This window comes from Psammomys obesus, unplaced genomic scaffold (assembly GCF_907164565.1).
Source record: "Psammomys obesus unplaced genomic scaffold, mPsaObe1.curated_primary_1811, whole genome shotgun sequence".
Taxonomy (NCBI): Eukaryota; Metazoa; Chordata; class Mammalia; order Rodentia; family Muridae; genus Psammomys; species Psammomys obesus.
Window position 1 is genome coordinate 1,836,605 of NW_026590701.1, and position 25,266 is coordinate 1,861,870.

The 25,266-nt window shown below is 39.9% G+C and overlaps 1 protein-coding gene across 2 annotated transcripts in view; it reads right to left on the reverse strand.

Moving 5' to 3' along the window:
• The window catches only part of Akap6 (A-kinase anchoring protein 6), a 436,130-nt gene that overhangs the window by 358,268 nt on the left and 52,596 nt on the right, over window positions 1-25,266 (reverse strand). The window lies entirely within an intron of this gene.

Sequence of the window (25,266 nt, forward strand, 5' to 3'; positions counted from 1 at the left end):
CATAAGAAAGGTTTTGAGAGAGCACTAAGACTAAAGCCTGTCTTCTCAAAACACAGTAGGAACAGCCACAATTACAGCAAGGACAGTAGGGAGAACGACAGATTCATATTTCCATACAGACAGGAGGCTAAATGGTCTTATCAGCCTCTGCTCCTTCACAAACACAGAAATGTCACTCAAGTTTTAAAAAACAAACAAATGAAGTAAGAGCAGCGATATCAGCAAGACAGCTTTAAAAAACCAGAAAGTAAGTTGTCAATAAATAACTAATTAACAAGATGTATAAGCTAACTCATTAACTAGCAATGGAGATAATAATAGGCAGATTTATTTATAGGCAGGCCAACCAAATGCCCAGAACCAGTGACATCCTTGTCACCCTGGGAGCGAGGTGAACATGAAAAAGCAATAAAATCTTCTGGAAGTCAATTTATTTATTCACTTATTTGGGTAAATTATATTAATTATTATAAAATCCCCATTCTCTTATAACTACTAACATAATAATGGTTTACATTGGTGACTCACTTTACTATTTTCCTATGTACATATAACATGTATTGATCATTTCAGCTACCCTCTGCCCTTTCCCCTTCCTTTTCCAACCACACTACACAGTTTCTAAAGTTCTTCTACTTTCAGGTTCTTTTCTTTCTATTATTATTATTATTATTATTATTATTATTATTATTATTATTATTTTAGCTTCCACATCTGAAAACAGAGGCAATATTTGTGATATTTGTATTTCTGGTTTGTTTTACTTAATATGACATCCTCTAATTTATCCACTCTTCTGGAACGATAAGATTTCATTCTTTATGGATGAATAACACACACACTATACTAATAAGTACTATAATACTTATGGATATGCAGGCATCTCTCCCGTGTGCTGCTTTGGGGACATACTCCTATGATCACATGGTTGAATCATATGGTGTTCTAGAGAGACCTCCATGCTGAGTTTGCAGTATCAGGACTAATTTACATTCTATAAACAGTGCATGAGGGTTGCTTTTTCTTCACATCCTTGGTAGCATTTGTGTATTTGTTTTTATAAAAGCCATTCTAGCTGGGGTGATGTGAAATCTAATTATAGTTCTATTTTTATTTCCCCAATGGCTAAACCTATACTGATCATTTCAAACATATATTTATTGGCAATTTAGATTTCTTCCAAGAAATGTCTAGTGGGCTAACACACTTGCCATCAGTCCTGGCAACCTGAATATAATCCCTGGGATCTACGTAGTCGAAGGAAAGAGTAGACACGTTTTTCATTATCTTAGAGAATGCTTTCAGTTTTTCTCCATTTAGTATGATGTTGGCCATGGCATGACAATATGTAACCTTTACTATGTTGAGTTATGATCTTGCCTGATTTATTTGTGGCTTTTTATTATGAAAGGGAGTTAGTTGAGTTTTATTAAAGGCTTTTTCTTCATATGTTATAATCATGTGATTTTTGTCTTTACTTCTATTTATTTGCTGTTACTCATTCGCATATGTTAAACTATCCTTGCATCTTTGGAATAAAATCGACTTTACCGTGGTGTATGACTGTTTTACTGTGATGTTGAGTTTGATTTGTGGTCTATTTCATTAAGGAATTTTGCACCTTTGTTCAGTTGTATTAATTGGTCTATAGCTATGGTGCTATTGCTGCTGCTGCTGCTGCTGCTGCTGCTGATAATGGTAATTATTCTTGTCAGATTTTGTAGTAGAGTAATGCAGACTTCAGAGAGTGAGTTTCAAGGGTTCTATTTCAATTTTATGGAATAGTTTGGGAAACATCAGAGTTTTTTCTCCTTTAGAAGTTGGTAAAATTCAGCAATGGAGCCTTCCATCCTGGGCTTATTGGAAGACTTGTTTCAGGTTTAACATCATCCCTTGTTTCCTGTCTACTTGGGTGTTTATATCCTCTTAGTTCACATATGTCCATAAATGTGTATATTTTTCTAGGTTATTTCAATGTATTAGCATATTGTCCTTTTCCAAACTGGTCTGGGAATACGGGTCAGTGATACAGTGTTTTCCTAATAGCTATCTGTTTCCTTCATTTGTTGTTTTTCTTTGGGTTACTCTAAATATTTGTTGCTCATTTCTGAAAACAAATTTTAACAGAAGCCTATATTCTTATTGTGTGGAATATGTCCTGTGCAAAGAGTAAAATAGATGATCTGTTTACTAAGATACAAAATGTAGCTGAAGGCAGGCATGGCCTACCCTAAACTTGGGAATTTGTCAACATATGCTTTTTGGATGTTTACATTTTATCTCTTGTATTCTATTAATAAACAGCCTATTTCATCCAACAAAGGAATTCTCAACCTTGACACTGTTCAAATTTGTGTCAAACAATTTTTTTTTAAAATGAGGAACATTGTAGAGTGCTCAGCTACTGTGGTCTCTATCCACTGTGTACAAGTAATACTCCCTCCTTCACTTCTCCAGTCATGACAATTGAAATGGTTGAATGTTCCCTAAGAGATAAAGTTCCTTCTGATTAAGAACTCTAAGAGGAAGACAATGCAGATAGTCCTGATGAGACCTGATAGGCTAGGGTCAGGTGGAAGACGAGGACCTCCCCTATCAGTGGACTGGGGGAGGAGCATGGGAGGGAAAGAAGGAGGGAGGGTGGAATTGGGAGGGGACGAGGGAGGGGTCTACAGCTAGGATACAAAGTGAATAAATTGTAATAAATTTTAAAAATTAAAAAAAAAAAGAACTCTAGCATTACTCAGGGAGCAGGGGCAGGGGCAGGGGCAGAGGCAGAGGCAGAGGCAGAGGCAGGCAGATCTCTGTTAGTTTAAGACCAGCCTGTTCTATATAATTCCTAGGACAGCCAGGCCTCTATCACACATACAGAGTTTTAACTCATCTTAGATAAAAAAATTAGTTGTAACTAAAGCTATGCATGGGTCAGTATAGATTACTTAGCATTTATACATGAATTAGCTGTCTCTGAAAAATGTGATTTAACTCTTCTCATTCATATTATTTGATTCTTTAGAATATTTAAACTAAAAAATTCCTGAAGAACATTATATACATTTATAGGCATCTTAAAATAACTAAAAAGTGAAAACAAACAAACAAACAAAAACCTAACAAAATGCAGTGTATCTATGAAAAATTAATTGGACCAGATTTCTTGTATAATTTTAAACATTTGCTTTCTATCACTCAAAAATATTTCTCATCATTGTTCTCATAATAATCTTCTAAAACTCTCTTATATGAACAAGAGAACTAAGTAAACAAACTGGCATCACTTTGAAAACATGGAATTTTGTTTCCTTTTATGCTGTTTGCTGCCTTTTGTCTGTTAGAGGAGGATAGTCAACATGTGAAGTATGTTTTGCATGTAAGAAGAATCATTTTGGAAGACCCCATTTCAAAGTGGAAAGGAACTTCTGAAGCTGCCCCCACCCCAGTGACAGATCCTCTTCCTTGGGGGTTGTTCTCTGGAGGCTTCTCACTGTCTGATGCTCTAAATTCTAAGCAATTAGTGATGCTAGCTGTGAAGCCGTCTTTCTCTGGCTTTGTAGAAATTGGAACATTTTGTAGTCTCAGGTACAATGTTCCCTTTGTTCTTTAGTCCTACCATGAACTAACATGAAGCATGTAAACTGGCATCTAACTCCACAGAAAATTAATGTTTCTGTACAGAAACTGGCTCCGGGAAGCCAGCCTTACTCTTTACATTCTAGCCATGAAGGAGAGAGGAGAAAGGGGATGAAGACCCTGTCAGCAGCAGTCTCACCCCCCACCCCCGTCTCTGCATTGTTTTTCTTTCCCTACATAAGCCCTTTCATGTATTTGAGGTCCTGAAGATAGTCTTATTTAGGAAGACAATCCTCCGCCTGTTCTCAGGGCAAAGGGCCCTTGAAGAAACCTAGTTTTCTCCCAACTGTTGGTTTCTGAGCATTAATTTTCAAGCAGCAAGCAGATGGAGTTGGGTGCATCAACAACTGAGGAAGGAATGGCTGGTTCTGGCAAATGTTCAAGTATATAGTGCTGATATTCTTTAATTTGAAACCTAGTCCTTTATTAATCCTTGTTCAAGGCTCTAGACCAATTCATATCAATTGATTGGAGCTTAACAGGCAAATGACACAATGGAGACTTTTACAGGACAATGTAACATTTGAAGGCCCCTTAAAAATTTTATTATGTCTTTCAAAAGACTTTTGTTCTTTTCCCCTCCTTCCTTATTCATTTCCACTTGCATAATCCTGGCTCACATCCAGCCAGTTTTGAAAATTCTGCTCAGCCACTGACTCCCCAGTGCTCACCATGGTGTGTCAAACAGTGATTTATATTCATGCTATGACAGCTTCTGTGTTCTGTATTACAATGCCACGGAGTTATAGGGCCAATAATCTAGGCAGATGATAGCATTCCTACACACACACACACACACACACACACACACACACACACATACACACACACACACACACAGAAACACACTCACATGCAGACAGACATACACACACACAGAGACACACAACACACATCCATACACTCACACCCACAGAGACACACATTCACACACACACACACACACACACACACACACACACACACACTCACACCCAGAAGAGAAAAAGCCTAATCTGGTACCGTTCTATGCACTGTTCAACAAGGAAGCCCTGTGGAATGCTAGATTTTTTTGGTGCTGGAGTTCCTGTCTGACATTAAAATTGAGTATTTCCTCCAGATGCAGCCTACCTGCTATTTCCTCCAATTTTAAGCCCCCCAACGAACAGTTTTGGGGATTTTTTGTCATTGTGTGTATGTATATGCATTGTGTTACAAGCTGGCAAAGACAGGTGGACTCTATGCCATTGCTCCTGGTATCATTTGTTAGGAAGGTTTAACATCTAAAACTATTGTTTTTTTTATAAAATCATTAGAAAATGCAACAAGAATGACAGCACTATCAGCAAGAGGAAATGCAGGAAGAGTCAAAAAACAGAGAGAAACTCAGCCCTTACCAGCATGTGTTTAGGAGTTTTAGGAGCTCCACAAGCATATGAGTGCTTCTGGGCAGGCCAGCCTCCCTGGGTGCCTCTTCAGGCCTGGCCAGGTGTATCCACCTTCCCCTTGCCTTCCTTGCCCTGCAGTAGCTGGGCTTCTTTCTGTGCCCATTTGGAGAGTTCCTCAAACATAGCCAAGCCACAAAGCTGATGCTGCCCAGGCCTGAGAACAGTGGGGGCTAAATCGTTTGTTTAACTCTCTGAACATAAACTTGGCAGAAGGCGAAGTTACCAAGCAACTGCATTTCTGACATAAAGCCTTTTAACAACCTTTTCCATAGATTAACAAAAGTTCCCAGAACAAATTCATTCTTAGTATAGTAAAGAAAAAAAGAAGGAAACAGAAGTAGCCAAGAAGGGGGCCAGGAGAAGAAAGCTGAAAGGGTGGAAGAAAAAAAAACACAGGAAGACACATAAATGGGGGCTCATGAGGGAGGGGTGTAGGCATCCAGAGAAAGTCAGTCCAGAGTATCAGTGAAGGATGGCGCACACATTTGTTGCTAGACCTCAGGCTTCTGTGGTTTTCATTCCGTGTGTAGAATTATATAGACTTTCTCTTGGTTGTAGTCACTCACACTCACCTCAGATATACATCTGTCCCATAATTTATGGGAGTAGGAGGCTAGCTGACTTGACAGTTTCATGCAAAGAGACAGGAGTAACTTGGAAAACTTAACATCCTGGGTAACATCCCCCTTTCCTTTTCCCTTGCGTTGTATCTGCCATACATACAATGGAAATACTGTTTGTGGAGTATTTTAAAATAACAATAACTCAGCCAAAGCCCAACTCATCTTTTATTACTACCACAGCTAAAACTCTAAAGCTCAGAACTGCTGGAATCTTAATATGAATATCAGCTTCCAAGTGCTCTGAGCATGCTCCCTTCCTGTTCCCCTCTTCTCCCCTCCCTCCCCTTACCCTCTCCCCTCTCTTTGAATTTACTTCTTAAAACATTGTGTTCTATATAGGAGTCAATTCAGACAGCCTCCAACTCCAGTGTTAACCCTGACACTTCTGTGACTGGTGACAGGATCAGCTGTAGGGCTGACAGACTGAAGTCCTGCCTCCCTGACAGCATCCAGAATCCCATTTGAGCGGTTGTTTGCAAACACGGAAGAACACAGACAGGAGCACTGTCAGTTATGTCATCCTGCGTGGACACTTGAATCTGAAGCTCGTGTTTAAAATCCAAAACCATGATACACAGTGCAAGCTGCAAAGTGTAAATTTTACTTGGCAAATGCAAAATTATAAGTTAAATGTGACAGATTTCACTGAATTAAAAAAATGTTGCTGTTGAAACTTAAACTTTTAAAAATGATAATTATATTTGTTGTCAAATTTAAAGATAAATAAGGACAACAGTTGCCATGGCTATTTATGTGATTATCAAGTAAAGTAAGTATAAGCACGAGGAGGGTATTTAAAATGACTCATTCTAAACCAGCAATGTGGTTCAGAGATCAAGGTGCCTGCCACCAAGCCCCCCCCACACACACACACACACGAAACAGTGAACTGAGTCCCACAAAAAGTCCACTGACCTCTACATTCACACTGTGACACACACATCCCGAATACATGTGCACACATGAGCACACACAAACAAAATTAAGTAATTAATAACATGGCTGGACATGGGCTCCTTTGTCTGTGGGGCCTCTGAACAGCCTCCTCTGGCTTATGGACTGACCCACAGGTGAAGAGGAAGAAGGTGGGGAGTCGCTCCCCCCTCCACCTGCAGACAGCCCTGGCTTGACAACATCCTCCACTTTGACCAGGGTCTGCAGCTCCTACTGAAACAGCCCGCCATGCTAGTTCCTTCCCCTCTCTGTCCTACATTACGGTAATGAAATAGAATAAGGTAGAAAAGACCAATTACTAGATGCCGCTTACTGGATTATTTGGGGACTTCTTAAAGCACTACGTGCACTGCCATTTGCCAGGCATGACTTCACTCCTACCTGGAAGAGCATGACGTGGAGAAACAGCCGAAACGATGGGTTGTTGCCCTTAACAACCTGCCAGGGACACTTCTGGGAAGTCTTGCTGACCTGCCCGCCCACCTTGTGGATTTGGAGTATAAAATGAGATTACAGCCAGCCAGCATGAAGCCTTTCAGCTGGGACAGCCCATCCTCACTGGGGCTGGAGTGCTCATTCCAGAGAGATTCCACAACAGTAATTGCTTGCCCTACTTGCCAGTTCAGCCCCAAGCAGTCAAAGAAACTGCCCTTAACCCTTACAAGTCTCAGGATCCTTCAACACCATTTATATTTCTCATATGTCTGCCCATATCTTTATAAATTTAGTGCAACTCTGAAAAATTGCCAGTTTTATATATCAACTATTTTTTCTGAGAGCCTCTGTACATACAAACATATAATTATATATATACAAATATATAAAAATAAATATTCCTGTTCTTAAATCCAGTTTTTAGTATTACTCTTTATTACCCTAGATCTCAATTGGAGAAGTTAGCCCTTTTTCATATGTGCTTTGAGTCCACAGGCGCTTTGGCTTTGTGGAGTGCTTGGGTAGTTGTGATGAAGTGAGGGGCACTATGACCCAGTGGGCACCTAGGTAGATCTGCTGCAGCACAGCCTCTAAAATCCACCCTTTCTTTTTAAATCCTTGCCAGTCCAGTCAGAAACGTAAAATCTGAAGAGCTGGCTCATGTAACACAGCCCCTCCCTTCTCAAAAGCCGAGAGCATTTTTCTACATCTGCAAAAGTGGAGCTTATGAGCACCAACCCACCTCTACAAATTAAACTCAGACATTCTGAGATTAATCAAAACCTTTGATCATTTTCAAGGGCTGAGTCTCAAAGCTAATGGAAAGAATCGCTTCCAGGCAGTGTGAACTTTATTCTGCCCGGTCCCCTGCATGTCACTTCATCTTGCTCCATGGTAACTATCTCTTTAATGATGACTAAAAGACTATATTAAAATGTTTAATTAAAGGTATTTGCTATTAATGTTTTGAAATATAAGGTACATTCATTGAAATTCAAAAAATCTTGCTCCCCTGACCTTATATTTAAAATGACCTGAATATCTTCATAATGTGAGAACTTGACCTCTGACTGCCAACCAAGCCAACCAAGAAAAACCAAAGACAGAAATCACAAATCACAAATCTACAAACAGCTTCTCAGTCTGACCCGACCCTGGTGTGGTCTCAGGAAAGAGAACGCAGTGGTGAAAGGGATGCAGAAGACACAATTACCACGACTAACTCTACTGATGACAACGGGAGCTACAGCGGAACAATAACAAAGCAATAATAGCCACCACCCCGTGCTCACGACGTGTGCCAGGCGGCGAGAAAGCCTTGTTACGCATTGACACATCTCATTCTTAGAGCAAGGCCAAGAGTGAGATCCCTGTTGCAGCTTTAATTTACCAGTAAAGAAACTCGACTTGGAGTCTAAGTAATGTGCCCGGTTACACGCCTGTACATGACAGAACTGTCACACAAGCACATACCACCTGGCTCTGAGCCCGCCTCCCCACCTCCACAACGTCACGGGTGGGACTCGGGAATACAGTACTTTTAACAGTGTACAATACAATCAGCTTGATCCTAGTGTATGAATTCTACTTAGTATCTGCGTCTCTTTCATGAATAACAGAACTGACATATCCAAAGGGAACGCTTAATGACAACGTGTCAGGATAGCAGCACCAACAGCTTGGGAAACTGTATCATCAGGAAGAAAAGTCAGTTAATAAGCCATCTCGTTAATTCTGAGCATTTGGGAGGGAGCTGAGAATCCCTTTCTGACTGCTGATGGTTTCCTTCCTCTCCTCAAAAACGACCAACTGTGCACTCGATTGCAGGGAGTTACAGAAACTGATGTGCACCCTTAGCTTGACCTCATGTGAAAAAATACTCACATGATGGGCTTCTTATTTCATGGGGGGAAACGATCCATATCAAATAATAGTTATTGAACAACTGCTACACATAAAACCTCTATGGAGGATTTTAAAAATAGATTCCATATCTTAACATATATTGTTCCCTGCCTCCAAAGAACTGTATAGTCGCGTGTGCAAAATAAAGTAAGACTAGAGCATTGAAGGGTTGGTTCTGGGGGTAAAGTGCTTGCCGCTCAGACTTGACGACCTAAGTTCTGGTCCCCGAGCCCATGTAAAGGCTGGGTGTGATATCACAGACCTGTCGTCTCGGTGTTCCTACAGCAAGATGGGAGAGAGACAGGGGAATGCCAGAAGCTTGTGGGCCAGCTACCCTGCTGTACAGAGCAGGAAACAATGAAGAGACTGTGCAGAGGGCACAGAGACTGAGTAAGGCAGAGAGCAAGGACCAACATCTGTGTGTCTCCTGACCCCAGACCTGAATTCGTACACAAGAACACACACAAAGAGTAGAGGCATTGAGTTCTCTAGATGCTCAGAAGAAAGAAATTGTTACTTACAGTGTGAGGTGTCAGGAGATGTTTCAAAATAGGATTTAAAGTAGAAATTGGTCTAAGGGAATGAATATGATTAAAAGATGGTGGGAAGAGCCGTTTACATCAAGAAATGGTAGAATCCTTCATTTTAACATTTACCTGAGCTTTAGAGCTAGAAATATTAACTCTAGACTATGTGAGGCTAGGGATTTAGCAAGCATGGTTAAGTACGTGTCCAGCATGTCCGAGGCCCTGGGCTCAATCCCCAGCACTGAATAAACCAATATGCTGGCATATACCTGTAACCCCAGTACTCAGGAATAAGAGACAAGAGGATTCAAAGCTCAATGTTACACAGTGAGATGAAGACCAGCCTGGGCTATGTGAGACTATAAAACATACATTAACTACAGTTATTAAGAACCTTATTTCCAGAGAGTGGTGCTGCATACCTCTAATCCCAGCTCTTGGGAGGCAGAGATTGGCAGAGCTCTGTGATTTCAGGGCCAGCCTGGTCTATAGAGCTAGTTCCAGGATACCCCAGGATCCCCCACACACACACATAAAGAGAGAGAGAGAGAGGGAGGGAGGAAGAAAGAGAAAGAGAGAGAAAAACACTGCCATTGTCAGATGGTAATGTTCATGTCATATCAGCACCAAGGTGCTCACTTCAGCCTGTGATCTTCAGGGAGAACGTCTTGTAGCAGGACACTGTCATCAGAACAAAAGGACAACCTATGGCCTGGGAAAGGATCTTCACCTACGCTATATCTGACAGGGCTAATATTCAGAATATATAAAGAACTCAAGAAGTTAAAAAGCAACAAATCAAGTAATCCAATTAAAAATGGGGTACAGAGCTAAACAGAGAATTTTCAATATCGAATAAATATCTAATGGTGGGGAAACACTTAAAGAAATATTCAGAGTCCTTAGTCATCAGGGAAGTGCAAATAAAAACAACCCTGAGATTTCACCTTACACCCATCAGAATGGCTAAGATCAAAAACTCAAGTGACAACACACGTTGAAGCAGATGTGGAGAAAGGGTAACCCTCCTCCATTGCTGGTGGAACTGAAAACTTGTACAACCACTTTGGAAATCAATCTGGCACTTTCTCAGACAATTAGAAATAGTGCTTCCTCAAGATCCAGCTATGCTACTCCTAGCCATATAACCAAAATATGCTCAAGTATACATGGACGTTGTTCAACCATGTTCATAGCAGCTTTATGTGTAATAGCCAGAACCTGGAAACAACCCAGATGCCCCTCAACTGGGGAATGGATACAGAAATTGTGGTACATTTACACAATAGAATACTACTCAGCAATTAAAAACAAGTAAATCATAAAAATTGCAGGCAAACGGTGGGACTAGAAAAGATCATCCTGAGTGAGGTATCCCAGAAGCAGAAAGACACACCAGGTATATACTCACTCATAAGTGGATATTAGACATATAATATAGGATAAACCTACAAAAATCTGTACACCTAAAGAAGCTAAGCAAGAAGGAGGACCCTGGATAAGATGATCAATCCTCACTCAGAAAGACAAACAGGATGGACATTGGAAGAAGGAGAAAACGGAACCAGACAGGAGCCTACCACAGAGGGCCTCTGAAAGACTACCCAGCAGGGTATCAAAGCAGATGCTGAGACTCATAGCCAAACTGGGCAGAGTGCAGGGAATCTTATGAAAGAAGGGGGAGACAGTAAGACCTGGAGAGGACAGGAGCTTCACAAGGAGAGCAACAGAACCAAAAAATCCAGGCACAGGGGTCTTTTCTGAGACTGATACTACAACCAAGGACCATTCATGTATAGAACCCCTGCTCAGATGTAGCACATGTCAGCTCAGTCTCCAAGTGGGTTCCCTAGTAAGGGGAACAGGGACTGTCTCTGACATGAACTCAGTGGCTGGCTCTTTGACACTCCCCCGCCCCCTGAGAGGGGAGCAGCATTGCCAGATCTCAGAGGAGGACAATGCAGCCAGTCCTGATGAGAACTGACAGGCTAGGGTCAGAGGGAAGGGGAGGAGGACTTGGAGAGGGGCTTGGGAGGAGATGAGGGAGGGAGGGTTGGGAGAAAATGAGAGAGGAAGCTACAGCTGGGATACAAAGTGAATAAACTAATTAATATAAAAAAATAAAATTTTAAAAAGTCTTGATGTCTTCACCACCACTAAGTAACATAGGATCTTATATATAAAATGATCACAGTGTAGGACCATAAAACTGAGATTCTTCCTTATTATTTATCTACAAGATCTGTGCCTCAAGGTATGCTTATCCTGTACTATGTGACTAAAGTCCCCTTATAAGTGAGTACATACCATGTGTGTCTTTCAGGGTCTGGGTTACCTCACTCAGGATGAGCTTTTCTAGTTCCATCCATTTGCCTATAAATTTTATTATTTCTTTGTTTTTAATAGCTGAGTAGTATTCCATTGTGTAAATGTACCACAGTTTCTTTATTCATTCTTTGGTAGAGGAACATCTGGGTTGTTTCCAGATTCTGCCTATTATGAATAAAGCTGCTATGAATACAGTTGAGCAAGTATATATACACAGGAGTGGTATAGCTGAGTCTTGAAGTAAAGCTGTCCCCAATTTTCTGAGAAAGCACCAGATTGATTTCCAAAGTGATTGTACAAGCTTGCACCCCCACCAACAAGGGTTCTTTTTTCCACACCCTCACCAGCATGTGCTGTCACTTGAGATGTTGATCTTACCCAAAGATGCATAAATTTCACTTGGAAGAGGAGATAGAAGAGACTGAGGTAGTGGCTGAAGAGAAGGAGCAAGGTGGGAGAGTGGTACCAAAGAGTTAAGACAGTAGACCTGGAGAGAGTGAGGGAGACAGGGCAGAGGACCTGTAGAGAAAAACGAAACTAAGGGTGGGGGCATCTCTGTGACACGCTGGAGATCTAAGACAGTATAGGCTCCTGGGAGGATGTGAGGGGATTTAAGCAGTGACTCCTAGTAGCAAAGGCCATGAAGACTGAAGAGTACACCCTCTAACTAGACTAGTCTCCTAGTAGAGGGAGGGGAACTCCAACCCGCCCACAAAAACTTCAACCCAAAATTTACCCAGCCTACAAGATATGAAAAGATAAAGATAGAGCAGAGATTAAGGGAATGCCCAACCAATGCCTGGCCCAACCAAAGACCTACTTGATGAGAGAGTGCCAGCTCCTGACACTATGAAGGATACTCTGCTAAGCTTGCAGACAGGAGTCTGACAGAGTTGTCCTCTAAAAGACTCTACCCAGCAGCGCCTCAAAACAGATGCTCAGTCTCACAGCCGAACATTGTGTGATACTTAGGGAGTCTTAGGAAATAGTGAAAGAAAGAGAAAAGGACCTGGAGGTGACAGGAACTCCACAAGAAGACCAACAGAGCCAACTAACTAGGGCCCAGAGGGTCTTGCTGAGACTGAAGCATCACCCAAGGGCCATGCAGGAACTGGACCTAGGCCTCCTACAAAGATGCAGCCGATGAGCAGCTTAGGCTTCATGTGGGTGCTCTAGTCAGGGAAGTGGGGACTGCATGGGACTTGGACTTACTTGTTAACTTTTTGATCACTTTCCCCTGGAGAGACTGCCTTGCCAGGCCACAGGGGAAGAGGACATGCTCAGTCCTGATGTAACTTGTTGAGCTGGGGTGGATGGAAAAAGGAGGTCCCCTTTTCTGAGGATTAGGGGAGGGGGAAAGGAAGGGAGTGAAGGAGGGTGGGACAGGGTTACAACCAGGATGTAAAGTGAATAAAAATAAATTAATTTTAAAAAACAGATTCTTAAATTGAGCTAGGACTCTTGAGGGCTACTCTCTCTAAGACCAGGTAAATTGGGAGCAAAATCCACTCACGGGAAGAAGAAGCAAGAACCTTCTCTTAAATGGGGTTGGGGTGAAGGAGGGAGGGAGGGGGGAGAACATCCATGGAAAAGCACACGAATGTCTTCCTGGATGTCTGAGGCAAGATCTAAGCTCTCTATACCAGCAGGTAAGCAGAGAAATTAACCTAAGAAGGATTCCTGGGTGTTATTGCTGAGGCCCTGGCTGAAGAAAAAAGAAAGTGTCTTAGAAGACATGTCCACAGCTCAGTCCCAACAATAAATATGCAATGTCAATGGGAAAACAACCTGAGTTGGAACAAAGTCTAGAGGTTCTAGGGAAGACTGAGGCTTCTCTTATTGGTCTGGAAAACATTTTATAATATTGTTAAGTAGGGAGTCCCCAGAATGCCTGCCTTAGGTGGAATCTAAATCCTACCCCTAACATGACAGGAAGATTTATCTCCATTCCTTGCTACATATGATAAGACAATGGGCAACTGTGAAGAGCTAAATGATGCTGTTATTTCACAGTACAGGAAGAATATTTGATGACGCCTTTGTGTGTTTCTTTGGTTTGCAGAGCCTCTTTACCATGTTTTATCGTCCAGCTTAATAGTTTCACTCTATGCCATTTCACAAGATTGTCTAACATTTCTGAATATCCTATGCTACCTTCACATATTTGCTTATCTGAATGAGCCTTCTCTACCAAAATTGCAGCTTTTTGCTGTCACTCTGTAAAGAAGGGATGTTTTCTTTAAGTTTAGTTCTAATAATTTGTGGAAATGTAAGGTAGAAATGTAGTCTGCAAAGAATACCACTAACCTACTCCAAATTAAAATCTGGTTCCAGTGTTAGAGAAACGAGACTAAAACCAGCCAACAGGTTGGCAATTACTGAACCTTGAAAGCTGAGGACATGGTTTGGGTAGCTGGAAATCATAATGCTATGTCAACCGTGCCCATCAAATTTGATGTTTCCATCTCAGTCTACTCCTGGCTGAGAGAAGAGCCATTCCTTCAGATTTCTAGCAGATTTGAACCACTTAGTCAAACCTGATGCCAATGGAAAGGCAGAGAGCACCTTAAGTTAAGGTCAAGAAGCCCTTTCCTGACTTCACCTCAGGGAGAGCTAACACCAGGTTTAAATGTGATAAATCTCTGAAGAAAAAAAAAATCTTATCAAAGTAAAGATTTATTTGGGCTCAGAGTTTCAGGGATTTATGGGGAGCTGATTTCATTGCTTTTAGGTCTGTGTCAAAACTGAAGCAGTACAGCAAGAGGGCCAAGCAGCTGAGAACTGCTTGCCTCCCGGTAGCCCTGAAGCAGAAGGAACAAGGGGACAAGGTAGCCTATAAGACACATCCCAGTGGCCCTCCTTCCTCCAGCAAGGCCCCACCTTCTAGTACTCCATTTGGTGATGAACCCACCAACAAATAAAGCTACTGATGAAGTCAGTGACCTCCTGACTGATTGTTTCTGTTCCCCAGCAGCAGGGGACTAAATCTCCAACACAGGAGCCTTTGTATAGGGCACATCATCACCCAACCATAGCCTAGATCCCCTAGGCCAGGGAGATGTCCTCACACTTGCTGACTCCTCCTGTATCTGGAACTACTGTTTGCTCTCTGGAAAGAAAACATGGAAGTACTCATTGCCCTTGTATATAAATACCAATTATGTGTCTTTTTAAAGAAACAGCTATTTGTCTGCATGTAAACTAAATAAAGGAGAGGAGGGTCTCTTCCCCTGAAAAGTGATAGCTTTTTATTTACACAAAACATGGGTGGGTCTCCTTGATTATAAACTTGGGTTGGGGGGGGGGCAAATTAACTTTGCCAAGCCAGTAAGCATTGGCAGAAATTCGCTGTATTTCTCTGCTTACTATGAAAAACAGAGAGTTACACAATAACAGTTTTCCTCTTCATTAAGACTCCAAAGAGGACTTCAATGCTCCATTTTTCTTAACAGAAAGGTTACTGGAGTTCCATAGCAATAAGGCAACTGTGTTTGTTGTTGTTGTTTTTTTGTTTGTTTGGTTGGTTTTGGGTTGTTTTGTTTTGTTTCTATAATCAGCATCCTGGAATAGGATTGCCATACCTATGTTCCATCTGCCCTTACCTTAAAGATTTAACCACAAAAGCCTGGCAGGCAACATTTTCCATACAGTGACTTCACAAGTGTTATTGAGCATATCTGCTAATGCCTACGGGCAATGAACGTAGAATGGTCATAACCCTCCCTCATGGTTATATATCCATTTGAAAATAACAAAAATTAAAAGCTAGTTTGGTGAATCCCACCATGTGTTCCCACCTTCTGTTCCTGTTGCTGTGATAAAATATCCTGACAAAAAAACAGTTTAAGGAAAGAAGGTTTATTTGGCTCCCAGATCAGGGATACAGTCCACCACAGTTGCAAGCCTTGAGACATCCAGCAACATTGCATCCATAGTCGAGAATGAATCCGTAGTGAACAATGAACGCTGATACCCAGAACCCTTTCATTTTATTCAGTCTAGAGCATCAGCCCATGGTAACCTATAGCCAGAGCCTAACCTACTCTGGTTGAGCAATCATGGTATGACCAGAGCTTGTGTCCTAGGTGATTCTAGATTCTTTCAAGTTGACAATCAATGTTGACATCACACCTGCCTAACCCTATATGAAGGACTCTCCTAGGAAACAGCTGTAGCCCATTACTTGGCACCAGCCTTCATGGTCATGACATGACAGGCAGAACAGCTGGCAGTTCTCTGTAGCGCTAAGAACTACTCTGAGCAGTGGTTCTCTAAGATCCTGGCCCAGCAACTTCAGCCCTCTAGAAGCTAGTTAGAATGGCAAATTCTTGGGCCCCATGCAAACCATCTAAAGCTCTGAGACTCAGCCTCAGGAAGCTAAGCCTTAACATGTTGTAAAAACGAATTAGAATTCTAAGTGTATTGGAGAAGCACTGTCTAGAGACCCTGCATTTTGCTTCCATACCTGACAATTTTATTTCTTTGTTCTTTGTTATCATTTTCCATCTATTCAATTTCTGATTGGGATCACCAAGGCCCCCAGAAACAGACTAAGATGGCCCTGGCTTGCTCAGAATCTGCACCATGATGAGCTGTTAGCAGCTGTTAGCAGACACAGTTTTTACATGGGCAATTCACTTCACCCTACGATTTTCAGAGACTGAACTATTTTTCTTTCTCTGCCTTTAGTTTCTAAGAGTGGTAATTGACAATCTTTAATATAAAATAAGTCTATAGCTACAAGCCATTAGCTGCGTCTCTAACTAAAGCTAGAACCAAACTTAGGATAAAGCTACAGGCATCAGCTGACTAGGACAGGAACTAAAGGCCAGTAGAGCAAACAGACTCTAGTAGCAAAGAAACAAGACATAGCTCTTCAGGGATAGCTACTGATCTATATGTACATATTTGCAGAAAAGAAATAAAGGAAAGACAAATAAATTTCTTCAAAATACCCTATAATCTCAGTATTTGGGAGGCTGGAGAGGAAGATCATGAGATTGAGGCTAAGCTAAGCTTTATCCATTGAGATATGGTAATGGAAAAAAAAAATTCAGGACTGGGGGACCTTGATGGTGCTTTGCCCTATTTGCAGTATCAGTGACCTAACATTTCCTGAACTCTAGCATTTGTAATTTTACAATTTCTGATATTCTGACTCTAATGTTTCAATTAATTCTACTCTACTCTATGGACCTTATTTTATGCTTTCATCATAAATCCATGATCACTACACGTCTTGGGATCCTAAGACATTAGCCCCAAGCAGGCTAAGAATCTAACCCTTGTGGGTGAGGACTTGGCACATCATAGCTCTACTGTAAACTTCATGAATGGAAACGGCAGAAACTTGAAGGGGAACGCTAGAAAAACTCCTCCGCAAACCCACCAGACTGCCTTCAGTTTCAGACACTCCCTACATGTCCACTTTGCTGAATACTGCAGTACCTGTTGTCAACTTCGTGCTGAAAACGCAGAACCTATGCGCTCTGACAAAGATAATAGTTTAACATGATCTGCACACAGCAGTGTTTGATGGACATTATTGACTTTCAATACGCAGTAACTGAAGCCCAGGAGCCAGGCTAAAGTGAACATTCCCTGCATGATCTCTGCCCTCCTCAGAGAGATGCTATTTCTTTGTGCTTAATTTCTATGTCTAGTCCTTCTATTTATATACATATTCAACTCTCATAGTTTGAATTGAAATAAAATTTTAAATGCATTGAAAACTACTTATGACTATTTCTTTAGAGAAATACTTCTATTTGAAAAATTTTGGTCATGTCCAGAATAATAATAGTTAATAAGAGAGCTAAAGTTGTCCTAAAATCTCTCTTCTGTAATCTTTTAGTTTTCTTTTATTTTTTAAAAAAAAGTTATTACATTTTATTTCTTTTATGTGCATTAGTGTAGGTCCTCAGCTCAAATGCAGATCATCAGGCTTTGAGACTGATTCCTGTCCCTGCTGGGCCAGCTCCAGGCCCTCTGAATTTTAACTTTTCATTTTCCCTAACAAAACAGTTGTTCAATAGTTCAAAGAAGCCCAGTGAACATTTCATCTAGCTTCCTCAGATGTTAACATCTTTCATATCCATAACAGAGTTGCCAAAACCAGGAAATAAATGTTGAAAAAAGTACCCTGAGCTTCACATTTATTCAAATTGTGTCATTTGTCCTTCTAGCAACCCCATCCAGGCCCAACACCCTTTAACATTCACTCACGCTATCTACCTGACACAGCCCCTGAGATGCTTCACATCTTGGACAGTACTGTTATGGCCCGTTATTTTAGATATTTACTTTTAATTTTGTTTTGTCTGGTGATTCCTTATTTTTGAATTAAAGTTATAAAGTTTTGGAAAAACATCAGAGAAGTGACAGTACATCTTTCTCAGGTAATAACAAAAGACATGCAAAGTCAACATGTGTCACTATTGATAATGTTAATGTATCTGTGCCCACAGGTTCTAGCATCCCTAATGATACTTGCTTAATTACCATAGCATGTCAAAGTGATATTTCTATCATTTTCTACATTTATTAATTAGAATTCTACTATAGAAAGAGATTCCCGTTCCCTCCATTTATTTGTAGACTTTAACCCTATGGCTCCTAGGTACTTATTTTATTTTATGAATTGTAACCCATTACTGCCATATTCATTTTGTAGTCAAGCTTTTCAGTTAGACTAGTGGTTTAGGAGACATATAGCTCTCATTTATTAAAATGTTTGCAAAAAATCACTTTAGGTGTCTGGGTGTTTTACCTCCAGGAATGGCTGCACATCATTGCATGTCTGGCACCCACAGAGGACATAAGAAGGCAGCAGATACCCTGGAACTGGACTTGCAGATGGTTGTGAGCTGCCATGTGGATGTTGGGAATTGAGCATGGGTCCTCTGGAAGAGCAGCCAGTGCTCTTAACCACTGAGCCATCTCTCCAGCTCTATCCAACATTCTCACACTGTCTCAATCATTTCTTATTTTCTGGCATAACAAGATACTTAGATTCACCTTACACTTAAAACAATTTTTTTGGCCCTGGAATCAACCATTTCTCTGAGAAGTAGAGGTTCCTTTTATTTAGGAAAGGTGGAGAAACTGCAGTCTGACCTGGGCATGGGAGCACACTTGTGTTATCCCACCAGTCTCTTAGGCAAGAGGTTTGTGAGTTTCAGGATTGGGCAGGCTGATATAGCGAGACCCTGTTTCAAAACATACAAGTGAAAGTAAGAAAGAGGAGGAGGGAGGAAATGAAAATGGAAAGAAAGACAGATAGGAATGGGCTGATAACAGCTACGGGAGTTTCACTGATTCCAGGCCTCCTTGGTGATCAGAACTAGGAATGCATGCACAGTTGTATTTATTGTGCTGTCTGCCTATCAGTATTGAAAACCTAAGTTCATACTAATACCTGCAAGTCTAATTCATCACAGAAGCCATTACAGCCCTGTTTCCTTCGCTAACTGTAATATCACAGATACCACAAATTGCATATATAGCTGTGGTTCTATGCATTGCTGTATACTGTAATCTGGGGTATAAAATGTTTATGTATACTATACATGTACTATATAGCTTATCTGTACTTTATACATAAAACAGAGATTTTGACCCTCCAAGGGCTCATTTTCTTCCTGTTGAGGTTGTAGGCTTTAGATGCCATATGTTTGTTCTGGTTTGTTTTTGTCAGCTTGACACAAGCTAAGTGTTAGGAAGAGGGAATTTCTTTTTTTCTTTTTTTTTTTAAACTTTATTTTATTTTTTTCCAAGCATCTTTTTTTATTATTATTTTTTTTTACAATTTTTTACAATTTAATTTCAATGGAGGAAATTTCTCTGTGACATTGCCTATAGGCAGGTCTGTCAAACATTTTCTTGATTAATGATTGATGAGGAAAGGTCCTTCCTACCTGGCAGGTGGTCTTGAGTTCTATAAGAAAGCAGGCTGAGCAAGCCAGGAGGAACAGGCAGCACTTCTCCATGACCTCTGCTTCAGTTTCTGCCTCCAGGTAACTGCTTTGAGTTCCACCCTAAGTCCCTCAATGATGGAGTGTGACCTAGAGTTATAAGGTAAATAAACCCTTTCCTCTACAACTTGCTTTGCATCATGGTGGGTTATCACAGCAATAGAAACCCTAATTAGGATAATATTTAAACATATTTCTTTCCAAAACAAAAACTAAAACCTAAGAAATAACCAAATGAATGTTGAACTGCTGGGCAACAAGTAGGAGAAAAAGTAAAAGGATAAAAAAAGAGGTAACAACTGAAAATAAACAATAATTCAAGTATAAGGCAAGATAGCAGATTTTATGTGTAAGCCACAGAGGTGGAAAACGGCTACCTGTAAATCAGCTGTCTTTGCCAATGCTGAGCCCCATACTTTACTATTAAAAGAACATATTTTCAATGACAAACATACTTTTGCACTCCCTAAGGGCAGAAAAGTACTGAACATTCCAGTTTTGAATCATAGTTTAGCTATACCACTCAAGGCCTTAAGAAAATGACCAAAAAAGAATTATTGTTTCAAAGATTGTTAAAATTGGACCGAAAGCAAATAAACTGGGAATGAAGGACTCATTTGTCCATTGTTTTGATTACTGTGGGATGATCAGAGGAGGAGATTCCCCTTTGAAAAGCCTTGATGTGCACAGAGGGGCTGGGGGACTCTGCCAGTCAGTTCCCATGAAGCTGAGGAGACAAGCTTGGGCCCCATTGCCACCAGGCCTCCCTCCCACAACCGACTGCATTCTGAAATAAATTCTCCAACTTTGTGCAGCTTCTTGCAAACTATTTGGTCACAGCAGTGAAAAAAGCAGCTAAAACAGTACCGTATGCACATTGGCCTCAAAGTAACTTACATAATACTTTTAGTGTGCCTGTGTTTTGGCTGTCATATAGTTGAGATGAGAATGTTTTTACTCGTGGCAATATGTTTGCACTCAAAAAGGCACAGATTTTGAATCTTCCTGGATTTTATATTTTCAAATGAAGGCTATTTGGTTTGAAGTAGTTTTTCATTTCTCGGGTGGCATAAAAAATTGTTATTTAATATGATTATTTGTCATCAGTATATGTTTTGTTTGTTTATTTTTGAGACAAGTTTCTCTGGGTAGCCTTGGCTGTTCTGGACTCACTTTGTAGAGCAGGCTGGCCTCAAACTCATAGAGATCTGCCTGCCTCTGTCTCCCTGAGTGCTGGGATTAAAGACGCGAGCCACCATGCTTGGCTCTCATCAGTATATCTTAAAATGAATTGTCTACCCAGGTTTTCTGCCCACATTTTTCAAAGGGTAGCTTATTTGAGGTTGATGAATTTTAAGTGCCCCTTGTAAGTTTTGTATAAAAGTCCTTACAAAACTGTATCAGTTATAAATATTTTCCTAGTCTGTTTTTTATCTTCTCATTCACTTGACATTTGCATAGCAGTGAACTATAATTGTAATGAAGTCCAGCTTATCAGATCCAGCTTTTCTTTAGGTACTGTGCCTTTAGTATTGCATAGAAAGGCTGATTGTTATCCAATGTCACTCTATTTTCTAGTTCCATAATGCTGTCTTTTACACTGAAATCTGTGACATACTTTGAGTTTATTTTTATGAAGGGTGTACAGTGTGTGTGTATATTTGTTTGCATATAAAAACTGTCTAGTTGTTCAAGGATCAATTATTCAAAAAATCTTTGCATATGCATTGCTTCCGCTGTTTTGTCAAAGACTAGCTGACTACAGTATGTTAGCATGTCAGCCTCTTTCTCTTCATTTTGTTCCATCAAGAGCAGTCTACGCTTTCACCAATATTACACTATCGATTTATAGTAAGCATTTATTATTCATTTAGGCAGTGCGAACCCTACAACTTCATTTTCTTCAGTATCATGTTGGCTGAGTTTTCACTTCTATATAATCTTTCAAATTAGTTTTTTGAGATTTACAAGTAATTTGGGGGGAATTCAAATAAAACTGAATTGAATCTATATATAAAGGTGGAAATACCAGGCAACATTTTCCTATCCAATGAACAATAGACTTTCCTATATTTAATTCGTATTTCTTTCATTGGTGTTTTACTGTTTTTATCATTATAAACCTTGTATATATTTTGTCAGATTTATATTTGATTGTTTCTCTTCTTTTAGCATTAATGTAAATTATTTACAATTTTAATTTTTTTCTTTTTTTATCTGTAAATTTTTAATTTAATTATTTTTATTTTTGTTAATTACAGTTTATTCACTTTGTATCCCCCCTGTACCTTCCTCCCTCCTCCCCTCCCAATCCCACCCTCCCTTTTTCCCACCCATGCCCCTCCCCAAGTACACTAAAAAGGGAGGTCCTCCTCCCCTTCCCTCTGACCCTAGTCTGTCAGGTCTCATCAGAACTGGCTGGATTGTCTTCCTCTGTGGCCTGGTAAGGCTGCTCACCCTCAGGGGGAGGTGATCAAAGAGCAGGCAATCAGTTCATGTCAGAGGCAGTTTCCATTCATTTATTGCTGCTATTTATTTTCTTTTGTATAATTAATATTAAATGTTTATCCTGAAATTTTGTTAAAATTGCTTATTCTAGTAGTTCAGTATTTTCTACATAGACAAGCATGTCAGCTGCAGACAGAGAAATTTATTTTTTCATTTCCTAGTCAGTGTGTTCTTATTTCCTTTTCTTGTCTTGCATTAGCTTCCATTCTGGTACAGTGCTAAGAAGTGCTGATGAGGATGGACATCCTTACCTTGTTCATGACTTCACAAGACACTTCAAGAATTAACCTGAGAATTTTCCTAGTTGTTCTTTCCCAAGTTTGAGAAGGCACTCTCTATTTTTTTTTTTGCTGAAAATTTTTATGTGAATTGGATTTTATCAAATGCTTTTTCTAAATCTATTTAATATAATCTTGCTTTACCCTTTGAGGTTGGATGGAGCATATTCATTGCTTATGCAATGCATTAGATTTGCATATCTGAGATGAACTCTACTTGGTTATTGTAATTCTGTTTATGAATTGGATTAAATTTACTAATATTTTGTTGTTATATTGAGATATACTCTACCACTCTAAAAGTATAAGAACTATACTGAAAAATTATGAATAAATTAAAATGCCATCTAATACTCTGTCCTCTTAATAAATCAATATTATCATTCTCCTGTAACCCTTCTGATATTGTGTTGTTTTATATAGTTTCTAATAATTTGTGATAAAATGTCTGTTTAGTTCAAATATTAAAAGACAATATAAAAGTTATGAATAATATTTAAAAGAAAAAAACTTTAAGTAGTTAAAGATTAAAATAAGTATAATTGTCAGACCAAAATTAGAGCAACATATATTAATCAATTTTCTGTTCACTATTTGTTTTAAATATTAGGCAGAACTTGATAATTTTATTTCATTTTATCTCTTTAAGAATATTTAAGTAAAAAACACCTGAGTCATATCCCACAAGAAAAATTTCACAGATCTCATCAATCAAGTTCTGATTCATCATTAAGATAATCTCATGTCCCACAGTTTCGTATTGCACAAGGCCAGTGTGTCTGGTCTTATTTATAGGAACCTACTCTGTATTAATAAATAAATCCAAGTAACAAACCAAAAAAATGCAGGAAAACCATCTGTTCTTCTTGTTTCTTAGTTAATAAGATACAAAGCATATTTCTAAATGAAATGTATCTTATGTCACTCACATATATTTTTTGGATATTTTTTTATTTTTATTTTTATTAATTACAGTTTATTCACTTTGTATCCCCCCTATATCTCCCTCCCTCCTCCCCTCTCAATCCCACCTTCCCTCCCTATTCTCCACTTGTAACCCTCCCCCAGTCCACTGATAAGGGAGGTCCTCTTCCCCTTCCCTCTGATCCTAGTCTATTAGGTCTCATCAGGAATGGCTGCATTGTCTTCCTCTGTGGCCTGGTAAAGCTGCTCCCCCCTTAGGGGGAGGTGATCAAAGAGGAGGCCAATCAGTTCCTGTCAGAGACAGTCCCTGTTCCCATTACTATGGAACCCACTTGGACACTGAACTGCCATGGGCTACCTCTGTGCATGGGTTCCAGGCCATCTCCATGCATGGTCCTTGGCTGGAGTATCAGTCTCAGAACTTTTTGGATCTGTCCCTGTCCTTGTGGAGCTCCTGTCCCCTCTAGATCTTTCTATCTCCCACTCCTTTCATTAAGATTCCCAGCACTTTGCCCAAAGTTTGACTATGAGTCTCAGCATCTGCCTCAATATCCTGCAGGGTAGAATCTTTCAAAGGCCCTCTGGGGTAGGCTACTGTCCTGTTCCCTCTCTTCTCCCTCCTCCAATGTCCATCCTCTTTGCCTTTCTGAATGGAGATTGAGCATCTTAGCCAGACTCCTCCTTCTTGAAAAAAACAACAACAACAACAACAAAAAAAAATCATGAAATTTGTAGGCAAATGGTATGAACTGGAAAAGACCATCCTGAGTGAGGTATCCCAGAAGCAGAAAGACACACAGGACATATACTCACTCATAAGTGGATATTAGACATATAGGATAAACATACTAAAATCTGTCACTCACACATTTTATTCAGTCCATACATCAATGTTATATCAAAAAAGCGGTTTCTTTTAAAAAATTCTGATTTCCACAATGCACGAGCAACATGCACATAATAAAAAAGCGAGCCTATCTTTTTCAAGGGCTGCGATTATCTAACCCCTCTGATGTGGAAAGAAGGTCATGGCATACTGCTAAATTACATATTCATATAACAGAGAACTTCTGTTCCTGACAATAGGGATTAGAAGGGTACAGGGCTCCCTTGCCAGTCAAAACAACAAGCAAAGTGGATGAATTAATACATTTTCTGTAGGGCTGGAACTAAAGTAAGGAAAAGAAAAAAAGAGCAAAGGAAGGTATTTGAGTGAGCACTTCAGTCTAAGGACATCTCTGCATCGCATGGCCTAGCAGACGAGTCCTGTCTTAGATCCTGTGTCTTTCATGTTTGTCTTCAGCCTAGTATCAGCTCTGGTCTGTAGACACTGGACCAAATAACTAAAATTTCTGGGAAAGGTAAAATAAACTACATCAACCTACAGTAAATAAGACCAGCTTTCTTCTGTACAAAGTTTCCAGACCATAGCACCAAGAGGGGGAAGCCCAAAGATGGCTGAGGTCAGACAGAAATGAAAATATAATTTCATAGCCTCAGAAAAGGGTGGATGTCAGAGAAAACATTTGAAAATATAATGAAAAGTATTCTTTCACATATAGAAAATATATGTTTACAAATCCATGATAGAAGAAAACAAAACCTCTAAGCAGGATAAACATGAAAATTACACAGCGGCACATAATCAAATCACCAAAGAATCATGTTAGTGAATGAAATTTAAAAGCATCCAGGAAAAATGAAGGTATTTATGTAACAAGAAACAAATAAAATATGATTGTAGGTTTCTTGAA